Source organism: Myotis myotis, unplaced genomic scaffold (assembly GCF_014108235.1).
Source record: "Myotis myotis isolate mMyoMyo1 unplaced genomic scaffold, mMyoMyo1.p scaffold_m19_p_4, whole genome shotgun sequence".
NCBI lineage: Eukaryota > Metazoa > Chordata > Mammalia > Chiroptera > Vespertilionidae > Myotis > Myotis myotis.
The window spans coordinates 33147533-33171715 of NW_023416346.1; positions in this window are offsets into that span (position 1 = coordinate 33147533).

Below are 24183 nucleotides of genomic sequence, written 5' to 3' on the forward strand. Positions count from 1 at the left end.
CTGGATTCATTTTGGGATGCAAACAACATAGTGGCTAAATGCACACCTGTGGAATCAGACTGGGTTTAGTGTTTGTTTTGCCACTTACAACCTGTGTGACCTCGAACAAGTTCCTTACCTTATTTAAGTCTTGCTTTCTTTGACAGGAAGCATCATTACATGAGGGGAAAGAGTACTTGCTGGGAGCCCAGAGGCCTGATTCTAGGTATAGATTTGTCATTAGTGTTTGATCTTATGGGTCTTAGTGCTCTTACCTATAAAATAAGGTTGCTGTATGAATATGTGGTTCCCCACCCTGGCTGACATTAGAATTGCCTGGGGAGCTCTAAAATACATATAAAATATGTTTTAAAAATCTGATTTGTCAGGGTTGAGTTACAGGCATGGTACTTTCTAAAAGCGCCTGGGTGATTTTAATATATGGATCAGGCTGAGAACCACTGAGATGGCTGATTCCCAAGGTGGCTTCCACCTTTACAATTCTATGATTCTATGAAGAAGTGTTGCTGGGAATTCTTTGTTAATTAAGGCCCCTATCTTCCAACAATGTGTAGCTTATGGTTTGATCACACTGTGGGAACACATAATACCAATATGTTAACTAAAATAATGATCAGCTACAATTTTCCTCTCTTTTTTCCCCCTGGCTAGAACGAGACATCTTTGACAATTTCAGCATCTTGACAGAACAATTATTGCCTCCTAGAATCCCCTACTAGCCATAGGAAATTAGTGGTAGGTAACAGTGTATACTCTTAATGGGAATCTAGCATGTCAATGGGCTATTTCTGTCATTGTGGTTTAGTCTGTTATTCCAATATGCCCCTGCTGCTTTTCATTGTACTTAGCACAAAAAGAAAGGTAGTGATCCCTTCTTTGTTTTCATTTGACCAATCTCTATGCTTGAGGCAATCACAAAACAACATAGGTGTTAAAAATGATTATTGACAATTATGATAGTGCAGCCTCCAAAGAAGAAGCCACTATCAAGTCTTTGATCTCCCAAATGCACAGGTTGTGTGTTCCTGCAGCAGCGATTACCTAAAAATATCTAATACTTAATTACTTCCAAAGTGTCAGTATTCATAACTGGGTATTAAAATGTTCTAATTGATAGTGCAGCTGCAGCTTCCCTGCCTGACACTGGCATATGGCTTGCAATATTCTAGCTTGATCAGTTTTTTTTTTCTTCATAAAGCTCACTTACTGATTGCAGATTATAGGCACGATCTACCTAGGACTGGAATTCACCCTTTTTGCAATTTACCATTTCTTGCTTTGAATGAGAGGGGAAAACATACACACACACACACACACACACACACACACACACGCACGCACACACACACGCACACATACACACACACAAGAAAAGAAAAGAAAAAGGAAGGAAGGAAGAAAGGAAGGGAGGGAGGAAGGAAGGAAGGAAGGAAGGAAGGAAGGAAGGAAGGAAGGAAGGAAGGAAGGAAGGAAGGGAGGGAGGGAGGAAGGAAGGGAGGAAGGGAGGGAGGAAGGAAGAAAGGGAGGAAGGGAGGGAGGGAGGAAGAAAGGGAGGAAGGGAGGGAGGGAGGAAGGAAGGGAGGGAGGAAGGAAGAAAAGAATGGAAAAGAAAAAAACAAATAGCTCAGAGGCCTATTAGTAACCAAATTGTATTGGAAAATAACCTAGTTCCTCTTGCTTTCACATTCCACTTTAAGAAAATTCTATACATATTCAGATGTCAGCTAGAGTCACCATCATCATCCTTAAAATCTAAAAATAGACTGGGTGAAACCTCTATCCCAGAGATTGTGGAACGTACGAAGCCCTCTGCAAGCAGTGAATTTCCAGGGTGCTAATGCTATTACAGTCACCCATAGCTCCGAGAACTTGCCATGGCTGAGTCTGTTTTATTTCAGGGTCTTCTCACTATGCTGTACATGCTGTTTCTGTTCTATTTTATGTTGACTCAAACTGAGAACACAGCCCCTCTCCTTAATTTTCAAGCAGCCCAGTCACACAACAAAAGTGGACGTGGCAGATTTTGCTTAAGCTTGAGGTATAAGGAGGGAATTTTTACCACAGGCATGCAAACAATTTCATATGGAATAGTAGCCATCCTTGTCTTTCTAAGACTCTTAGGTGTTTCTGTAGCCCGAGGTGTCTCCTACTGTGTTGCTTAGCCTCCTTGCTCTCTCTTCATGCCGGTTCCCTTTTCTTTACTATTTTCTGTAATCTCAGGAGGAAGATAAAGTCTTACAAATTTTTTATGCACAGCAATTCGGCTCTCTCTAATGCCAAAAGTAACTAAGTCTAAAACTTAGTTCTGGGCGTCCCTTTGCATACCCACAGCTATGCACTTACTGTTTAAAGGGACCATCTGATTGTGCTTGTTTTCTAGTATATACATAATAAAGTGTGTGTATTTGTATATATATACCAGTGGCCCATGCACATTAAAAGGGAATTAATTAGAGGAAATATTTTAATAGTGTTATTTGCCCTTTCTCTATAATAAAAATGTCAGAGATGAAAGAAATTTAGTAAAATATATATGAAAATCTTCCTCCTGTCAGAATCTGGGGGACACCACAGGACCCAGAGTCAAGTCCCCGCCCACCCACACGTGCCTCAAAATCACATGAGACCCAGACCCGGCCGGCCCCACCCCCATTGGGCAAGATCCAGACCTGGTTGGCCCCACCCCCATCAAGCCCTGCCAGACAGGGGGCACACAGGTCCCCTGGCCTGGTGCCAGGCGGGGGGCATACCCTCAGGGCCCCCATCAAGCCCCACCTGGGAGGGAGTGCAGCCTCAGTTCCCCTGGCACATGCTGGGTGGGGGGCACAGCCTCAGGTCCCCCGGTGCACCCTCAGGTCCCCTGGCCCTGGGCAGGGCATGGCCTGAAGTCCCCCGTCAAGCCCCGCTGGTGTGAGGGAGCAGCCTCAGGTACCCTGCCCAGGCCTGGTGGCATGCAGCCTCGGGTCCCTGTGGATCGCTTGTTACAGCTTGTTACAGGAACCCTGCCTCTGCTGTGGGTGCAGCCATCTTATGACGGCATGATGGTGTGAGGGTTAATTTGCATATTACCTCTTTATTATATAGGATATGTGTGTGTGTGTGTGTGTGTGTGTGTGTGTGTGTGTGTGTGTATATCTCCAACTTTATAAAACTTATAGGGTATATCAATTGCAACTTCATCTTTTATTTGGCTATATGATTTTCTATATAGCAGCCTCCTAATTCATGTGAAGGGCTCTAACTTCTTTCTAGTCCTAACTGATTCTCTATACAGCTGTCAAATGAATTTTTTAGAAACGTTTTTCATTGTTATTCTCTGCATACCACTCTTCATTAATACGATGATCTAGTGAATATTTATATATTAGTGCTTGATAATGGATTAATGCATTACCCCCTATATAACTTATTTATTTTATCAGAGACTTTTAATGTCTACAGGAGTGAGTAATAATGTATGTGATGTGTTTAGCATAGATCCTGGGTTATAATAAGTGCTCACTAAAGGCTAGTGACTAGTATTGTTGTAGTTATATTGTTTTGTGAAAAGGAGAATGCTATGAGAAGAGACCACAGAGGTAGGCAGGGAACAGATTTTGAAGGAAACTTTAAACAAACAAGCAAATTATTTACTTTTAATTTAAATATTAGGAAAAACCATTGGAGGGTTTTAAGCAAGGGAGTTGCATTACAAGTTTTGAATTTTAATAAGAATCTTCTGGCTGCTGCTGTGTTGAGGAAAAAATTAAGGGAACAAGTATAGATACTGGGATAGCCATTGGAAGGCTGTGGTAATTGTAAATTTATTCAAAAGCATTTGTGTCTTCCTTGACAAATCTCGTGTATGCTGAGTATATTTTCCTTTCCCCTTAACCTTGGGCTTGGCCATGTGACTTGATTTGGTCAATTAAATGTGAGATGATGTAACCTATATCTCATTAGAGCAGAGCTTCAAATGTGCTTGTAGTGCTTTGGCTCTGCTACACCTCAGCTTCTGCTCTCCACCATGAGAATAGTATGGCTTTCAGCCTAGGCATTTGTAGACATTTGGAACTAAACTCATCTCAGTGGAACCCTGAAGAGTTCAGTTGACCTGCAGCCCTCCTCTAACTTGAACAAGAAATATTTATTTCTGGAAGTCCCAGAGAGTCGGGATTATTTGAGCACCCCCCTCCCAAATAAAAAGAAAAAAAGAAAAAAGCAAGCAAGCAAACAAACAAACAAACAAACAAAACTACTCCAAACAAACAAACAAACCCCAAAACAAACAAACAAAAAATGAGTGGTAGCAGTTGAAATGGTGAGAAGTGATTGGATTTCACATATTTTTTTAAAAATAGAACTAGCAAGACTTGCTGATGCTTATAAGCTGTGAGATGAAAGAGAAGAGTCAAAGATGACTTTTGGGAAACTGGATGACTGGGGCATCCTAGACTGCAATGGGGAAAACTTGGGGAAGAGCTAGTATGAGGGGAGCCAGGAGTCCATTTTTGGCCATCTTAAGTTTGTGGTGATTCTTACACATCTGTATATTGATTTACTTGTGCCTCCTGACAAATCCTTCTTTTATTTATTTGCTTATTTCATTTTACTTTATCTACATAAATAATACTTGGTAGCTTACATTAAAGCACTGGTAAAACCATTAATGTAAGGGGATCTAGAGGGAGAATTATATTGAAAAATTCAGGCAGAGAAAATCTATTGCAATTCAGTACAATTACTTTTGAGCTGCTTAGTAACCCAAAGGAAAAGGCAAAAGCAGTGAAGAATCTAAAAATCAAATGAATAAAAAATATGATGAACAGAATAAACTGGTGAATGGAATAGAATCAGGGGCATGGAAATGAACAGACTGACGATTCTCAGAGGGAAGGGGGTGTGGGAGGTGCAGGATGACATTAGACAAAGATCTTATATGCATGTATGCAATACCTATGGACACAGACAATAGGGTGGTGGGGGCCTAGGGTGGGGTGAGAACTGGGTGCAGGGGTTTTATGGGGGAAGAAAGAGGGACATCTGTAATAATCTCAACAATAAAGATTTAAAAGAAAAAATCTCTTATTTTCTGGGGCAGTGATTCTCAATCTTGGCTATAGAGTAGAATCCTGGAGCTTAGCCAAACACATTGTGAATGGTGACCCCTGGAGCTGCACAACTCAACTGCCCTGCACAGAGCCCACTCCTAGAAATCCAAATGTAACTGTTCTAGGATGGAGCTGCCATGCAAATGTTTTCTATTAGATAATTCTAATGCACAGCCAGAATTGAGACCTACTAGTTGTGTACAAGTTCCTGTTGATATGGAAAGATAAACTTGTTCCTGAGCTCTAATTAAATTTGTCTCAGGCCTCTTTATGTAAGGGGTATTGAACTATGTAATTAATGACCAATGCTATAGATAATTTCACACGAGATACAGAAGCCTTCCTCCTTTGCTGCTTATTACATGTATCCTCAGTGAAAGCTGAAGATATGAGGATAAAATTAGAGTTGTGTAAAAGCAGAAGCCAGAGTGATGGTGTCCAATTATATAGCTTTCTGGTAATTTGCCATAGTAGACTAATAAAGCTTGAAGAATAATGATGAAGAAAGAGTTAATGAAATCCTCATGAGCACCAGTAGTTTTAGCAAGTTTGGCCGTCAGGTCACTCTGGAAGATTCCTCAAGGAGCTGAGCCTTTCAGCTGGCTCTTTGCTCCTTAACTGAGTGCTGACTGTGGTTGGATAGGGAGTGGTTTGTATTCTCCTTCCCTTTTAGTTTTGTCACTATTATGCTTTTTCATGCCAAGCAGGTTTTTCCTTTGGGGGAAGACACTTAGTAAGAGGATGAAATTAAGAAATAATGTAATGATAATGGTGGCAATTCTTTGCGCAGTCTAAGAGCAGTTGGTTGCTAATTGTGGAGCAGTAATAAGGGGAGCCCTGAGCCATAAGGTTTGCATTTGGAACACCTGTAGTTTTCATTTAACACCATGGGTCATTAAACAGCTGCTCAGAATGGCCTTATTAAAACAAACACAGTTACACTGTTTTATGCATGTGTTATATTGCAATGAGCAGATCAGATGCAAACAGAGGGATCTTGTTTTAAAAAAAGACACCCTAAGTATATTTAAAAGAGCTATCTCATGAAAGCAAATCTAGCTGGAGATTTTTTGCCTTTGTGAAGCTGAAACTGATTGAACTTGTTGGAATTTTGCTTTAAGCCCTCTTGCTGGGGCTGACATGCCTGATGATAAGAGTCTTCTGTGGGAGCGGCCTTCATTGAAGTCACTGGCATGCTCTAAAGCTGGCCTGTCAGGTAGGTGTGTTCGTTTCACTGAAGACAGAAACATGCGCTGTTATCTTTAATGTGAAGATGAGCTTCTGGGAAGCAGAGGGAGCTTTCTGGAGTTTTTCCATCATTGGGGATGTGTTTGTTCTGTCACCCACACTTTCACACTGATGTCCCCTTACTAGTTTCATCACACATTTGTATGATGGCTAATTAGAACTAGATGCTGAGTTTGTGCTCAGAGTCAGGGTGCAGACTAAAGCTGGGATATAGGGTTTTTCTTGATTTAAAAAATAATTGGCCTTTGTTGGAGATATTTTCCAATTATTTGTCAAAGGATATTTTGGATGCTTTAGAGTGCAAGAATCTCAACAAGTCTGGACAGTGTTAGTGTATGAGTAGTGTGTGTGAGAGAGATTGAGAGTATGATCCATCATCAAGCTCTAAATATGGATTAATCTCTTCTATCATTGCACAAATTTATGACCATACGTGACACTTTATGATGTATGGAAAGCATTTCATAAACATTTGTGGCCTTTATTTCATGAAAGGGCAAGAGCCAGACCCCATATGCCTTCCTGTTTTATAATCACACAGTCGCAAATGGTCCTCAGACTAGTAAAGGGATCTTGGTGGTTCTGGGAACCTGACTGGGAGTGTAGGGGAGTGGGAAAGGGGGGAAAGACTTATATGTGGTCTGCATTACATATACCATAAAGAAAAGTAGGAATGGTGACATGAATCTTTAGCAGATGAATTTGGCTTGCAGTATCCTTCACATACATGTCTGTCTCCTCTCCTCTGTGGGTATATTTTGCTCAAATGCCCTCATGCCCCAACCCATTTCCTAGAATTGATATCTATTTCAAAGTCAATTCTTGGCAAAATTGTTAAAGCTAGCCATTTGTTCTTGGTGTTCTTTAGCCTTGCTGCTGACTTCGTTGGTTTTGTTTTCCCTTGTGGAAAACAAAGCCTTTCCTCTCTTTCTTACTTCCGTACCCTCCCTGACAGGTTCCCAGACCCCTTCAACTTTCTTTGATCCCACCCCTGTCAAACCCTGCTCTAGAAGAGGATGAGGAACTTCTGTAACATGAGGGGGAAATGACTTATGCAGCTCAAAGAGACCCTGCAGCATGGATCTTTAGGCAATGAGATTAAATACTACCATTGGACATGTAGGCATCTGCTAGCTGGATATGAGGTGGGGCCATGGGTAGGGTAGAACATTTTAGGTTTTTGCTGTTATATTCTGAGATCAAATCACAACAAGTGAGTGGTAATTTTCTGTGGTCCTCTCTCACTATACTCAGTTTTGTATCTCCCAGGCAAGAGCCTGGACAATTTTAGCCCCTAAATAAATAGTTTTGAATGACTGAAGGGGAAGGAGAGTTTTTTCTAGACACCCTTACCTCACAGTAATGATCATGCCTACTTACAAGCTAGGCTTCGAACATAAAGAGCAGTGCCTTCAAGCAGAAGAATATCATGCTGTGAAGAGCATGGAGTATTGTGCTGTCAAGAGCATTGTCCAGGGCTTCTGTCTGTTGTCAGGACTCAGTGAAAGACATTTCTTTGCTGAGCATTATGGCCCAGGATGCATCTGACTTTTCTTCCACAATAGTTGTAGAAGAATGGAAGCAAGCTTTTCCTTCCTCTCAGGAGAAGCTTTTCCTTAAGCCTACCCCCTTAATCCAGCCTCTTCAATTGAGAATCAAATTGATGTAGCTCACTTCATTTTCAACAGACCTACTAGAATTCCAGAGATAATGGAAGGAAGATATCATGCCTGTTTTAGTTCAGATTTTTATATGCATGGAGATCAATAAACTTCATTCTTTGCCTGTTTCAGTATATGAACCTTCAGCTTCCAGCCAATTTGCATATTTTTAAAAAGCCAAAATACACACACACACACACACACACACACACACACACACATTTCCTAGGTAGGCTATGCCCAACTCCATGATTCTATTCTAGATTTTTAATCTATAAAGCTTGATTTGACTGTAGGGATAAATATACAAAAACACAAACTATTGGTGTTCCCTTCCCCATATGTTCCTCATCACTTTGGTTTAAAAACTTCTAGGCCATTTGGGAAATGCTAGATTGACTACCGAGAAAATTCCTCGTTTTAGGAGTTACTGATTAAGCCCCAGAGAAACATATAAATAATGTGTGTGTCCATGAAGAGTTAAAATATTGCAAGCAGCATTGTTTTCAAATGATGCTCTATGGAAAGAACATTAGTGAGCTCAGCTGGCATGGCTCAGTGGTTGAGTGTTGACCTATGAACCGGGAGGTCATGGTTTGATTCCGGTCAGGGCACATGCCGGGGTTGTGGGCTACATCCCCAGTGTGGGGTATGCAGGAGGCAGCCAATCAATGATTCTCTCTTATCATCGATATTTCTATCTCTTGCTTCCTCTCTGAAATGCATATATATATATATATATGTATATATATATATATATATTAAAAAGAACATTAGTGATTAGTTTATTCATTTTTTTTTCACTCATTTGACCATCCTTCCAGGCCCTGAGTTGGGCATCTAGGTTACAATGGAGAATTGAGCAGATAGGGTTTATGCCCTCAGGTTCCCGGAGTGCCTGTTCATTCTCTTCTGCCTTGGCAGAGAAGTTTGAAAAGCATTGTCACACAACACATGAATTCCATAAAAAAACAAAAAAACAAGCATGCTGGCTTTGAGTTCTTCCTTAAAGGAAGTGAATAGTTGGCAGAGAAAAATTCACATGTAATATCTCTGATTTGGAATACTGATCTGGAAAAATTAAAGTGGAAGAAAGTTTCTATTGATGAAAAACCTGGTTTGTAGTATATAACATAGAGAACTAGGCTTTATTTTTTCAAGTATATGTAATGAATGAACTGTTAAAAGAATATGAGTAAATAGATGTCCTAAAATATCTGTGATAAACTGGTATTTTATTAAGGTATTTTTATATTTATAAAAATGATATATGTACTACAGAAAATATTAGAAATACATACAAGTATAAAGAAACAAAATAAATGATTCTAGTACTCAGAGACATCTGTTTTTAATACAGGTCCACATCCCTTACCTGATTCCTTGGACCAATTATTTTGAAATCTAGAATTTTTCAGATTTTAGTAAGGTAATCCAATGTGTGTTCCAAAGATTTGATAATATCCTCACTGGAATGTTGGACCATGCTTCATAATCAAACACAGTATTATAGGAGAAACCAAGATGGCGGCATAGGTAAACACCTGGAATTGCTGCCTTGCACAACCACTTCAAAACTACAACTAAAAACAAAACAGACATCACCCAGAACCACAGGAAGGCTGACTCAGTGGAAATTCTACAACTAGAAGGAAAGAGAAAAGCACACTGAGACTCAGGAGGTGCAGAAGTGCAGAGGTACAGAGGTGTGTGTGCGCGTAAAGGGCTGGCAATGGAGAACCTGGTGTCTTTTTCAATCAGGAGGGAGTCTCAAGCTCCTGACGGCCCTGATTCCAGTTCCAGGTGAGTCTCTGGGGACCCAGACTCATACAGGGAGAAACTGGACTGTCTGATAGCTGGCGGAACTCGAGGGCAGCTTTCTCAGAGGTGCTTGCAACGATTACCATGGAACACTGAGACCCGGGGGCCTATTAGGGCAGGATTGAGGATCAGCCATAGCTGTTTGCTCCACTCTATTGATTCCCTGAGACCCCGCCCCACCCAAGCTGCAAGTAGATGCTTTTGTATAGGAATGGGCTGGCCCTTTGAGATCTAAAATTACCTAACAAACTGCAGCTGGGTCAGAGAGACCCAGAACAGCCAAAAGAAGGCTCAAGGCCCCACAGCAGCTTGCATTGCTTCACAGCTGGACCTCATCTGAGCACCTCCAAATTCCAAACAAGGAAGAGGAATCTGAATATCTCCCTGTAGCTCCTGCTGGGTAGCCTCAGGCAGAGGCTAAATTAGCACCTCCTTAGATATCAAGAGCCCATGTACCTAGTGGTCAGAGTGGGACCATCCAGATTACAACTCCTCACATCCATAAGGGACACACTCAGGGGGCAGACTCAGTGAGCACCAAAGCCCCACTGAAGCAAGTCTTGCCCCATAAGGGTGTCTTCAGCACAGAAGTTCTCCCACTGTAGACACAGCTGATTCTCACAGACAATTGGCCTGGAGGTCAATTCCTCCCAGTGATACCAACAACAATTAAGGCTTAATTACAACAAGACTGTGCCCAAAGCCCACAAAGGGGTGCAGCAAGAGTGTCCACCTCAGGTAATTGGGGAGGCTGAGCCACTGGGCCCTAGAGGACACCTAGCACACAACACAGGGAAGCAGTCAAAATGTGGAGACAAAGAAACAGATCACAAATGACAGAAATGGAGGAAAGCAAACTACTGAATATAGAGTTCAAAACCACGGTTATAAGGTTTTTCAAGAATTTTCTAGAAACCGCTGATAAATTTAGTGAGACCCTTGAGAATATGAAAAAGGACCAACTATAAATTAAGCATACACTGACTGAAATAAAGAATAATATACAGAGATCCAACAGCAGACAAGAGGATCCCAAGAATCAAGTCAAAGATCTGAAATATGAAGAACCAAAAAATACCCAACTGGAAAAGCAAAAAGAAAAAAGAATCCAAAAATATCAAGATAGTGTAAGGAACTTCTGGGACAACTTCAAGCGTACCAACTTCCGAATTATAGGGGTGCCAGAAGAAGAGAGAGAGCAAGATATTGAAAACCTATTTGAAGAAATAATTACAGAAAACTTCTCCTACCTGGTGAAAGAAATAGATTTACAAGTCCAGGAAGCGCAGAGAACCCCAAACAAAAGGAATCCAAAGAGGACCACGCCAAGACCCATCATAATTAAAATGCCAAGGGCAAAAGACAAAGAGAGAATCTTAAAAGCAGCAAGAGAAAAAATGTCAGTTACCTACAAGGGAGTACCCATAAGATTGTCAGCTGATTTCTCAAGAGAAACTAGGCAGGCCAGAAGGGAGTGGCAAGAAATATTCAAAGTGATGAATAGCAAGAACCTACAACCAAGATTACTTTACCCAGCAAAGCTTTCATTCAGAATTGAAGGTCTGATAAAGAGCTTCACAGATAAGAAAAAGCTAAAGGAGTTCATCACCACCAAACCAGTATTATATGAACTGCTGAAGGGTATTATTTAAGAAGAGGAAGAAAAAGAAAAAGGTAAAGATAAAAATTATGAACAACAAATATATATCTATCAACAAGTGAATCTAAAAATCAAGTTAATAAAAAACCTGATGAACAGAATAAACTGGTGAATATAATAGAATCAGGGGCATAGGAAGGGAGTAGACTGACAATTCTCGGCGGGGGGGGGGGGGAAGGGGTATGGGGGGTGGGGGAAGAGACTGGATAAAAATCGTACACCTATGGATGAGGACAGTGGGGCAGGTAAGGGCAAAGTGTGGGGTGGGAACTGGGTGGAGGGGAATTATGGGGGGGGGAAGAGGAACAACTGTAATAATCTGAACAATAAAGATTTATTAAAAAACAGTATTATATCTGCACAAAATGTTTAAATATTTACCCTGTAAGGAATAAATATAGACTATAAATAACTTCACAATTGCTCAGGTCAGATTTTGATATCAAATGAGTTAGTAATAAATATCTTTCCATTTCAGATCCTTTTGCATTTTGGAATTGCATATAAAGGATCATGGACTTGTATTTTAGCACATTATTTTGACAATTTGGAAGCAGTTATTGCATGCTAGGCACCATGGGAAGAGTTTAATTTGCAGAGATTTATGCTTTTCATGCTGAAATAATCATTTCTAGGGGATTGGGGTACTGTGCCTTCAAAAGATGCCTAATAAGGAAATACTGTTCATAGGATTTGTCTGCATTAACCCTAATTGTCAGGCCTTTTATAGCTTTGGCCTTAGTTTTGCCCTTAGATGTTAAGTCACATTCATCCACTTGTATCTGTCATTCGCTGCTGGGATGACCCTATATTTGACCCTAGCTTTGCTCCCAATTCTCTTTGGCTCAAAGGGCAGATCATGGTAGTCTGCCCATGATCTGGTGAACCTTTTGAGCTCGGCGTGTCAGCATTTTGAAAAACCCTAACTTAACTCTGGTGCTGTGTCACATATAGAAATTTTTTTATATTTGCAACCATAGTAAAACAAAGATTTATATTTTTGATATTTATTTTATATATTTAAATGCCATTTAACATAGAAAAATCAACCAAAAAATGAGTTTGCGTGTCACCTCTAACACGCGTCTCATAGGTTCTCCATCACTGGTAGGCAAACAAATCAAATTCTATACCTGGTTTTGCTTTTGCAAATCTATTTGGCACTTACATTTCATGGTGACCCTAGCCAGCTCTACTTGGTCAAGTTAAGACAGTCATAACCTGGAAAATGGTAAGAAAACAGTGAAGGCTAAATGTATGCAGCATCCACTTAAATTGAAGAGGTGGCTTGAAAGGCAAGTGCCATAAATTAAGAAAGTAAATAATAGAACATCAAGTCATTGGTTTGTAACTTGATAGCTGCCTGTCTGTGCCTCTTACTGTGTCTGTGCTCTAGGTTTCAAAATTCTACCAGATAATGATTATTTTGAAGAAGAGAATGTCAAAGGTCTTTCTTTCATGTAAGCAAAGACAGGAAATTTGGTGAAATGATACTAAGGGATTAAAAATATTGAAAATCTCTAATTACCCGTGATAAACAATATGTTATGCTTTCTTTTCTCTGTTCTGAATGTACCACTGCATTTTTTCTTATCTAATGCAGTATCTCAGGTCAGTATTGCTTTTCAATTATGTGCCTCAAACTACAGTTCCTGCTGACAGTTAGAATAAAAGCACATTATGGTTATTATGTTTTTCCTTCCCTTCCTCACAGTCTCCAAGTGCCTATATGCTAATATAAGCCCCAATGACAGGAAGTCCAAATGGAAATGTTAGAAAGCTGTGGGTATGTAGTTAATGAAATATGTATGATTACAATATTGCAGGACATGTGTAATATTGATGGAAACTCAACTAATCTCAATATTTAATAAAGGTTTAATTTAAAATATGGATATTTGGGCGTATTTGCAAGTGTAGCATATGTTAATTTCTTGCTAAAAATTTGTCTGGTGGATTCAATTTTCTTCTGTAATTTCTCATTTTGAATTTCCCTATTTTGGAAGCACACTTCTTTATGCTGTTCTGGATTCTAGGGAAAGACAAATAATATATTTTGAGCCATTCTGGAGCAGCTAAATGGCCCATTGATGATACCATGGTTTATTTTAATTGGAATTTGAACCCACTCACTGGAAATTTAGACCAATAATGTAGCTTTAGACACTGTTCTTAAAGAACTTAAGTGTTTAGTTTAGACATTAGTTAAAATGTTGGAAGGTGGAACTAAATATATGAGGACTGAAATTGTCTGTGTAGTTTCTAGAGAATGCATTTGCCAATAGGTTGAGCTCTGGTCTTTTTTGAATGCCAAGAAAATGAAATGCTATACCAATCATTAAATCTGAGCAGTGAAGTGTCATAGATAGAACATTAGAAACTATAATCCATCAAAAATTCTGTCTTTTTGGATTTAGAACATTATTTTATTGTCAGTGATTTCAGCTATGTGTGCTGAGAATTTGCACAATTTAAAATAAAACAATAACATGATTTTGAATCTTTTTTGCCAACTGTTTCATATGTATGCTAATTTTTCTTCACGAAATTTCTTTTGAAGAAAAATCTGTGTACCCATTTTAGAGTTGAGGAAACTAAGTAACAGAAAGTTTAAGTAACCTGCCTAATTTGAACATGGAGCTAGGAAATGGTAGAACTGGGATTATAAGTTAGGTTTATCTGTATAAAGAAGAAAATAAAAAAAAAAAAGGTTAGATCACCAGGTGTGTGGCGCAAAATGATACGAATAGGGAAAATAGAAGAAACAGTTTTGATAAATTGGTTAACATTTATATTCTGTATGTATTTCTCTTTTATGGCCTATTTCCTTGTGACACTGTGTCTTGGATCAGAAAAAAGGATGTTGATGACTTGGTAAGAGCCAGCTCTGTGCTGGAGAACCAATTTAAAATAAATTTCCTACTCATAGCTGACCATGGGGATAATATCCAGATTTAGGATAGAGCAGTGTTGTCTTATGAGCCAGGCTAAGTGCCTTAAACTGGTGCTGGGAGAATTGTTAGTCTGTCCACACATTTGCTTTGAGTAAAAGAGAATAGGTTTCCAATCAAGCAACATACTTGCTTGCCCATGGAGAGAGCAAGATGGGCAAACAAGTTTATGAACAGGCATAGTTTTGTTTATCCTACTTTCCATGTTGTATGGGGATTGTCTGAAAGGGTAGGCTGTGATAGAGTACCACGCCAGGGTACTCTGGGAAGCCAGAGTTAGGGTGCAAGCATTAAGTGTCCACAGAAAGCATTCAGACTCCTGTGTTAGAATACCTGCTCTGCCATTCACTAATTATGTAAACTTTCTGAGCCAGATTTTGCTCACTTGCAAAATAGGGATGGATAATAAGTACTTACCTAACAAATTTTGGGAGGATTTACTTCATTACTACATGTAAATACTTAGAATGATACCTGGCTTATAGCAAGACCAATAAGTGTTAAGTGTTGGCTATTATTCCTATTAGTCTGAGAGCTGGTCCAAAGTGTAATATATGGTTCTATAGGAATGTGACATTAATCTAATCATACCTGAAGCACTTTGGGAAGTGTTTGCCTATCACAAGAACCCAACCAATGAGATGACTGACATTTCCTGTGACATCCAATTGAGTTCCTATTTTTTATCCCATTTTTTCTTTTTCTTTTTTTATTATTTAAAGTATTACATATGTCTCCTTCCCCCGCATCCACCCCTCCCTGGCCACTCCCACCCCCCAGGAAAAGCCCCCACTGCCCCAGTGTCCATGTCCACTGATTATGCTTATATGTATGCATACAAGTCCTTTGGTTGATCTCTTAACACTCCCTCCCACTCTCCCCTGACTTCCCTCATGTTTAATGTACCTTTCCCTGGGTTTGTATGTGGTTCTAGGACTCCTATTTTAATGTGTTCTTTCTGTCCTGGAATTGATGATGAACATGTTAACTAAATATGCCCAAGTGGACACAGGTTTTCTAGAAGTGTATTAACATGCATTGAGAAGGAAATTGATTAACCAAAGAAGACTTTAATTGACTTGTCCATGTGAATTTGTCATTTTAATTACTAGGTTTTTTAATACTAGCACATAGTTAATGGCACCAGGAAAACAACTGCCATTGTCAGAGAGTAAATAATGGTATAGTCATTCTACTGTGAAGGTTATTTTAGTATCATGTTTCATTGTGCTAGCCTGTCTAATTTATGGCTGTAACCAACCAAACCTGGCTCTGGCCCCTATCTGCTCACACAGTAATTTTAAGCCTGTCCCTCTCAAAAAGACTCTGCTGAGGTATTTCTGGGAATCCCAAGGGATTATTTTACATGAGCTCTGAATTAGCAGACTAACACCACTACTGCTAATGCTGTGCTCCAGACTCTCAGTGCTATTGCTGCTTTGCCAGCCTGTTGTATCCTGCTGACTGTTGTGGCTACCAAAGATCTCAATCCTCGTAGAGCAAGGAGACCTTGGTAATCAATTGCAAAGTCAGAGGGGCAGAGATTTGGCCTTCCTGCATTATGCTCCCTGAGGGGAATCTCAAAGCATGGTTATTTGGGTTCTGAGATGTTACAAAGTTTAGTTAGCTAATTTGGCTTTTATTCAAGTCTTTTTATCCCAGAGCATGCATTTTTCCAGAGTAGTTGGACTGACATGGATTTAGGCAACAAGAAATCTATCCTATATAATAAGAGAGGGATATGCTCATTAGCCTGGATATGCTAATTAGTCACATCCAGTATGCAAATTGACCATCACTCCAACACAATAATAGAGGGATATGCTAATTAGCCCTGATATGCTAATTAGTCATGACCAGTATGCAAATTGACCATCACTCAAACACATAAGATGGCCGCCCCCATGTGGCCACAAGATGGCCTCCAAAGATGGCTGGCAGGGGAGGGCAGTTAGGGGGACCAGGCTGGCAGGGGAGGGCAGTTAGAGGCAACTGGGCCGGCAAAGGAGGGCAGTTGGGGATGATCGGGCTGGCAGGAGAGGGAGGTTGGGGGTGATAGGGCTGGCAGGGGAGCAGTTAGGCATCGATCAGACTGGCAGGGGAGTGGTTAGGGGGTGATCAGGCTGGCAGGCAGAAGCAGTTAGGAGCAGGCACACAGGCAGGCAGGCGAGCATTTGGGAGCCAGCAGTCCTGGATTGTGAGAGGGATGTCTGACTGCCTGTTTAGGCCTGTGGGATCAGGCCTAAATGGGCAGTTGGACATCCCTCAAGGGGTTCCAGATTGGAGAGGGTGCAGGCTGGGCTGAGGGACCCCCCCCCCCCAAATTCACAAATTTCGTGCACTGGGCCTCTAAAATATATATATATATATTAGAGGAATATGCAAATTATCTGGGAACACTGTCACATCACAACCATTCACAGGGTGGGCGGGGCTGCGGGGCTGCCGGGCAGGACTCCAGGTCCCATCCAGGCAGACTCCCCTGCGGCCCTGCAGCTGAATCCCGATGCCAACCTGGGGTTCACTAAACTTTACTGGAGCTGCTTCCCACACCCCCACCCCCTACCCCAGGACCACACTGCCTGCAGCAGGGTACCCCTGCAGCCTCCTAACAGGTGGGTGGCTGGGGAAAGCTAAGTGGGGTGGGGGCTACAGGGAGCCATGGAGGAGCAGGGTGGCTGGAGCCAAGACCCCCGTGCAGGGGTCTAAGGAGAGTGCCAGACAGGAGCCTGGACTGCAAAGAAGGAAGAGGAAGCGGCCACGGGGAGCTCTTCCAATCCCCCTGCACAGACACCCTACTCCAGCTCCCACACCCCCAGGGGGACAGGTGGAAGACCACAGCCTGCACCTCTGACTCCTGATCTCTTCTCCCGCCTCCCCCACCAGAGGCACCCACAACAATAGCACACCAGCGATGACCCATCAGCACCCCAGAGGCACCCAGGGCCCGGGGCCCGACACTGCCAGGCCCCCTCTGCTGGGGCCAGCCACACCTCTCCTCCCTACAACTCCAGACCCAGGTGGAGGCAGGCCCGAGCGCCCCCCCCCCCCGCCCCCCAGGGTCAGACCCATCTCCCCCGCAACAGCAGTGGCACAGTTTCTGCAGTGGAAGCGCACTGAACCTTGCCCGGAGCACGGCTAAACCCACTCTCCTAGCCCACCTGGCCCAGCCCTGGTCTGGCTCCTGCCCCGCTCCAGGAGATTGGAGCCCCACTCCGAGCACGTACAGCTGTGAAAAGGGCATGTACAATTTAAAGAATGGAGCCAAGTGGGGAGGTTTGACAGTCACTCCCCCTTCGGCCTCGCCACCCCCTAGAGCTCCCCCCCCCAGTGCCTCCAGGGATGACCACTGCTACAGGGCTGCTGGCCAGGGCCTGCCCCTCTGAGGCCTGCAGAACCCTCTGCAAAGCTTCCATAGCTACAGTCCCAGGAAACAATCATGCCCTCCTCCCCTAATCAGCACCTGCTACCTGCAAGGGTACCCATGGGCTTAAAAATAACAATCCCTTCCCGTTTAGACATCACTTACTTGATGAAACATTTCTAGGTTTATTAGCTCAGAACCTCCTCATGACAACACAGTGAGGTAGGTGGAGAAAAGATTACAATTCCCATGGTATAAGCGTATGTATTCAGAAATGAAGCTCAGAGAGGAAAAGTGTCAACCCCAGTGGTTCCCAAGGTGTAGCACAAGCCCCACAGGGGTCCAATTTGATTTTAAGTGGGGGCAATTTGAGAATGAGTTAACAGTGATTTTTTTGCATTTCTTATGGTTCTAGGTGGCCTCATCTACAGCATATCCTATATAAAAAAAGGCTAATATGCAAATGACTGAATGGTGGAATGACCGGTCACTATGATGCACACTGACCACTAGGGGCCAGACACTCAACACAGGAGCTGCCCCCTGATGGTCAGTGTGCTGCCACAGGGGGAGCACCGCTCAGCCACAGCCGGGCTCATGGCTGGCGAGCACAGTGGCAGTGGTGGGAGACTCTCCCACCTCCGTGGCAGTGCTAAGGATGTCCGGCTGACGGCTTAGGCCCACTAAGCCATCAGCCAAACATCCCCCCAGGACTCCTGGACTGCAAGAGGTTGCAGGCCAGGCTGATGGACCCCCCCGCCCTTGTACACAAATTTTGTGTCCTGGGCCTCTAGTATCCTATAATTGGGAATTCTGCCTGCCCCTGATTCTCAGCCCCTCTTGCTAACTCTGACTCACCATGCCTGACTTCTTTTTGCTCCTTGGTAGATTCTTCCCAGGGGACCTGCAATCTGTTCAGAAACATATCTTCAGCTGGGTTAATCACCCATTCAACATAAGTCCAAGAAGAGCTATGGCTGGTCCTGTATACAGAATATTTTGTACCAGTACAAATCAATCTATGCAATTGCCTTGTGGGTGGAGAGTGGTAAAGAAGGTTTTACTTAACTCCACCTACCAGATGTAATTTAATCCTAGGTGTGGCCCAATTGAGACCATGCTGTTAAGCTCTGTTTATATCTTTAATCTGCATGCCTGTGACATTGTCATAGTCTTGGATGTCTTGTCCCCTTCTCTGAAATCCATATGTCTCCCCATTTTCAAAATATTTAACGAAATTTATCTTTTAAAAAATTATTCAGTTAAGCCCAACTGACTCAGAAATAATTTCTATGTTTCACACACACTTTATTTTATGTTGATGTAGTACATACTTTCAATATTGTTTAAATGTTTTCTCATTCCCTCATTCAATAGATATTTATAAATACCTACTAGATGCTGAGGATATAACAGTGAACAAAACAAACAAGGTACTCTGCTTTCATGAACCTGACATTATAATGAGAGATATGACAAAGAAATACACAAGCAGGTAAGATAATTTCAGATAGAGATAAAGGCTATGATAGAAAAGCAGGAGAAGAGGATAGATACTGAAGGAAAGGCAAATTAACTATTTTATATAGGGAGGTCAAAGAATGCTTCTCTGAGGAAGGTTATATTTTAACTCAGCCCTAAAAGATAAGAATCAAGAGATGCAAACAGTGTTCCAGCAGAGAGAACAGCAAGTACAGAGGCCCTTAGGCAGAAATGATTTTAATGTCTTCAAAGAATTAAAAGATGTCCTCAAGGTGGTTGGAGCATCATAAATATGAGGTTCACTTATCATTTTACCTGGTTCTGGATTGTGCTTTTCAATTAAACTGTGAACATTGAGGACTAGGATGCAGGGGCTATGTTGTTAGTTTTTTCTTTATTTTCAATTATGTCTATTATTATTCTGTATTTCAAAAAAATTGGTGTGTTTAGACCATTTATATTTAATGTAATTGTTGATATGTTTAGATTTTTGTCTGCCATTTTATTATTCATTTTCTGTTTTTTGTTTTTTTTTGGTCGGTCTGTTTTATTCCTCTATTTCCCCTTTCCTATTTTCAGTTAAACATTTTTAGTATTCTAATTTACCTCTTGTGTATAATATTTTTAGTGGCTGTTCTATATGTTACAAAATCCATATGTATCTTTTAACACATCTCTTAATAAACGTTTCAAAAAATGTGTTTCTATTGATTTTTTTATTTTTTATTTTTTTTATTGCTTAAAGTATTACAAAGAGTATTACATATGTCTCCTTTTTTTCCCCCCGCCCTTGACATTCCCCTGGCCTCCCCTACCCGCCCCCCCCCCCAGTGTCTTATGTCCATTGGTTATGCTTATATGCATGCATACAAGTCCTTTGGTTGATCTCTTACCGACCCCCCTCCTGCCCTCCCATCCTCCCCAGCCTTCCTGCTGTAGTTTGACAGTCTGTTCAAGGCAGCTCTGCCTCTGTATCTATTTTTGTTCATAAGTTTACAATGGTCTTTATTATCCAGAAATGAGTGAGATCATGTGGTATTTTTCCTTCATTGACTGGCTTATTTCACTTAGCATAATGCTCTCCAGTTCCATCCATGCTGTTGCAAATGGTAAGAGTTCCTTCTTTTTTACAGCAGCATAGTATTCCATCCTATAGATGTACCACAGTTTTCTAATCCATTCATCTACAGATGGGCACTTAGGCTGTTTCCAGATCTTAGCTATGGTGAATTGTGCTGCTATGAACATAGGGGTTCATATATCCTTTCTGATTGGTGTTTCTGGTTTCCTGGGATATATTCCTAGAAGTGGGATCACAGGGTCAAATGGGAGTTCCATTTGTAGTTTTTTGAGGAAACTCCATACCGTCTTCCACAGTGGCTGCACCAGTCTGCATTCCCACCAGCAGTGCACAAGTGTTCCTTTTTCTCCACATCCTCTCCAGCACTTGTCGTTTGTTGATTTGTTGATGATAGCCAGTCTGACAGGTGTGAGATGGTACCTCATTGTTGTTTTGATTTGCATCTCTCGGATGATTAGTGACTTTGAGCATGTTTTCATATGTCTCTTGGCTTTCTGAATGTCCTCTTTTGAAAGGTGTCTATTTAGGTCCTTTGCCCATTTTTTGATTGGATTGTTTATCTTCCTTTTGTTAAGTTGTATGAGTTCCCTACATTGATTTTTTAGAATGAGAAGAAAGGAAAGGGATAGAAAGATAGAAACATCAATGAGAGAGAAGAACATCATTGATTGGCTGCCTCCTGCATGCCCCCTACTGGGGATAGAGCCTGCAACCTGGGCATGTGCCCTGACCAGGAATCAAACCAGTGACTTCTTGGTTTGTGGGTTGATGCTCAACTGCTGAGCTACACAGACTGGGCCAATTAATCAATTTTTTTTAAAAGAACAGTTTTAGATTTATAGAAAAATTGAACGGATGCAGTGGTCGGCAAACTCATTAGTCAACAGAGCCAAATATTAACAGTACAACGATTGAAATTTCTTTTGAGAGCCAAATGTTTTAAACTTAAACTATATAGGTAGGTACATTGTTATTAACTTAATTAGGGTGCTCCTAAGGCTTAGGAAGAGCCACACTCAAGGGGCCAAAGAGCCGCATGTGGCTCGTGATCCGCAGTTTGCCCACCACGGGTATAGAGTGTTCTCATATCACCTCCCCATATTACTCCCCAATTTAACCTCATGTAATGCTCAAACAGTTTCTCCTATTATAAACATCTTTTAGTGTGGTACATTTGTTACAATTAACAAACCAAAATTGAGACATTATTATTAAATAGCCCATAGTTTACATTAAGGCTTACTCTTCCTATTGTACCATCTATGGGTTTTGATAAATGCATAATATCCTGTGGTCACCATTACGGTGTCATACAGAATAGCTTCACCATCCTAAAAATCCTTAGTGCTCCATCTATTCATCTCTTCCTCCTCCCCCCAAACCATTGATATTTTTATTATCTCTATGGTTTTGCCTTTTCCAGAAAGTCATATGGTTGAAATCATACAGTACATGGCCTTTCAGACTGGCTTCTTTTATTTATCAATATGCATTAAAAGTTATTTCATGTCTTTCTGTGGTTTGATAGCTCATTTCTTTCTATTGCTTGAATAACATTCCATTCTATGTATGTACCACAGTTTGTTTATCCATTCACCTATTGAAGAACATCTTGGTTCCTTCCAGTTTTGGGTGATTAATAATAAAGCTGCTATAGACATGTGTGTGTGTGTGTGTGTGTGTGTGTGTGTGTGTGTGTGTGTGTGTACATAGTTTACAACTCAATTGGGTACATTCCTAGGAACACAATTGCTGTATCATATGGTAAGGGTATGTTCAACTGTGTAAGAAACTGCTAAACTGTCTTTCAAAGTGGGTATACCATTTTGCATTGCAATTAACAATGAATGAGAGTTCCTCCTGCTCTGCATTTTGCCAGCATTTAGTGTTGTTGAGTTTTGGATTTTAGATTTTCTAGCAAGTGTGTGGTGGAAACTCATTGTTGTTTTAATTTGTAATTCCCTCATGACATATGATGTTGAGCATCTTGTCATATGATTACTTGCCACCTGTTTATGAAGTATCTCTTGAGATCTTTTGCCCATTTAAAGGAAATTGGTTTGTTTATTTGTTGAGTTATAAAAGTTCTTTGTATAGTTTGGGTACAAATCCTTTATCAGATATGTGTTTTGCAAATATCTCCTCCAAGTCTGTGATTTGTCTTTTCATTATCTTAACAGTGTCTTTTGTAGAACACAAATTTTTAATTTTAATAAAGCCCAATATATCAATTTTTAAAAAATATATTTTATTGATTTTTTACAGAGAGGAAAGGAGAAGGATAGAGAGTTAGAAACATCGATGAGAGAGAAACATCTATCAGCTGCCTCCTGCACACCCCCCATTGGGGATATGCCCGCAACCAAGGTCTATGCCCTTGACCGGAATTGAACCTGGGACCCTTCAGTCTGCAGGCCGACGCTCTGTCCACTGAGCCGAACAGGTTAGAGCCCAATATATCATTTTTTTTCACAGATTGTATTGTAGCTAAAAAGTTATAGCTAAATCCAAGGTCACCTAGATTTTTTAATGTTATATATTAGAATTTTTATAAATTCTCATTATTTCATTTAGATCCATTTTAATTAATTTTATAAAAAGTGTAAGGTCTTTGTCTAGATCCATTTTTTTTAAACATATGAATGTCCAATTGTGCCAGCACCATTTGTTGAAAAGACTGTCTTTTTTCCATTGAATTGTGTTTGCTTTTAAGCAAAAATTAGTTGACTATTTTTGTGTGGGTCTATTTCTGGGCTCTTCATTTTGTTCCATTGATATTTGCTATTCTTTCACACCACACACTTTATAATAAGTCTTGAAGTCAGGTACTGTCAGTCATCCACTTTTGTTCTCCTTCTTAAGTACTGTGCTGGCTATTCTGGGTCTTCTGTCTTTTCATATAAACTGTAGAATCAATTTGTTGCTATCCATAGAATAACTTGGTAAGATTTTGTTTGGAATTGTGTTGAATCTATATATTAATCTGGGAAGAATTAACATCTTAAAATATTGAGTCTTTTTTTTTTTTGCTGGTAAAACGATGTATGTATGTTATATATTGAGTCTTTCTATCCATGAATATGGAATATCTCTCCATTTATATTTAAATATTTGATTTCTTTAGTTTTCATTATATAGATCCTGTACATACTTTGTTAGATTTAACAGTATAACTAGCAATTTAAATATTTGGATGCTACAACTTTCCTATACTCACTTAGTTCAAGGAGGATTTTTGTCTATTCTTTGGGATTTTCTATATAGGCAATCATATCATCTGTGAAAGAAGATGGTTTTATTTCTTACTTCCCAGTCTGTACACTATTTATTTCCTTTATTGTCTTATTACATTAGCTAGAACTTCCAGTAAAATCCTCTATAATAAAAGCCCAGTGACTGAATGATGGAATGACCAGAATGGCCAATGACCAGTCACTATGATGTGCACTGACCACCAGGGGACAGATGTTCAACGCAGGAGCTACCCCTTGGTGGTCAGTATACTCCCACAATGGGACAGCTGACTGGGATGAACAGCTGCTCACAGGACAGGTCCACAGCCACTCTGCTGACTGGCATGAGTGGTGCTCCCACAGCAGGCCAATCCCCGCAGGCCATGCCCGCCCCCCCCCCCCCCCCAGTGCACAAATCCCAGGCCTCTAGTGTTGAGTAAGAGTGATATAAAGGGACATCATTGTCTCTTATTAATCTTAGGGGGAAAACATCTAGTTTCTAAAATTAATACATAGTTTTATTGCTAGCTTTACCCAGTGGCCTGATAAGTTTCTATTGAACGAGTACAAAAAACATTTTACATAAATGCTA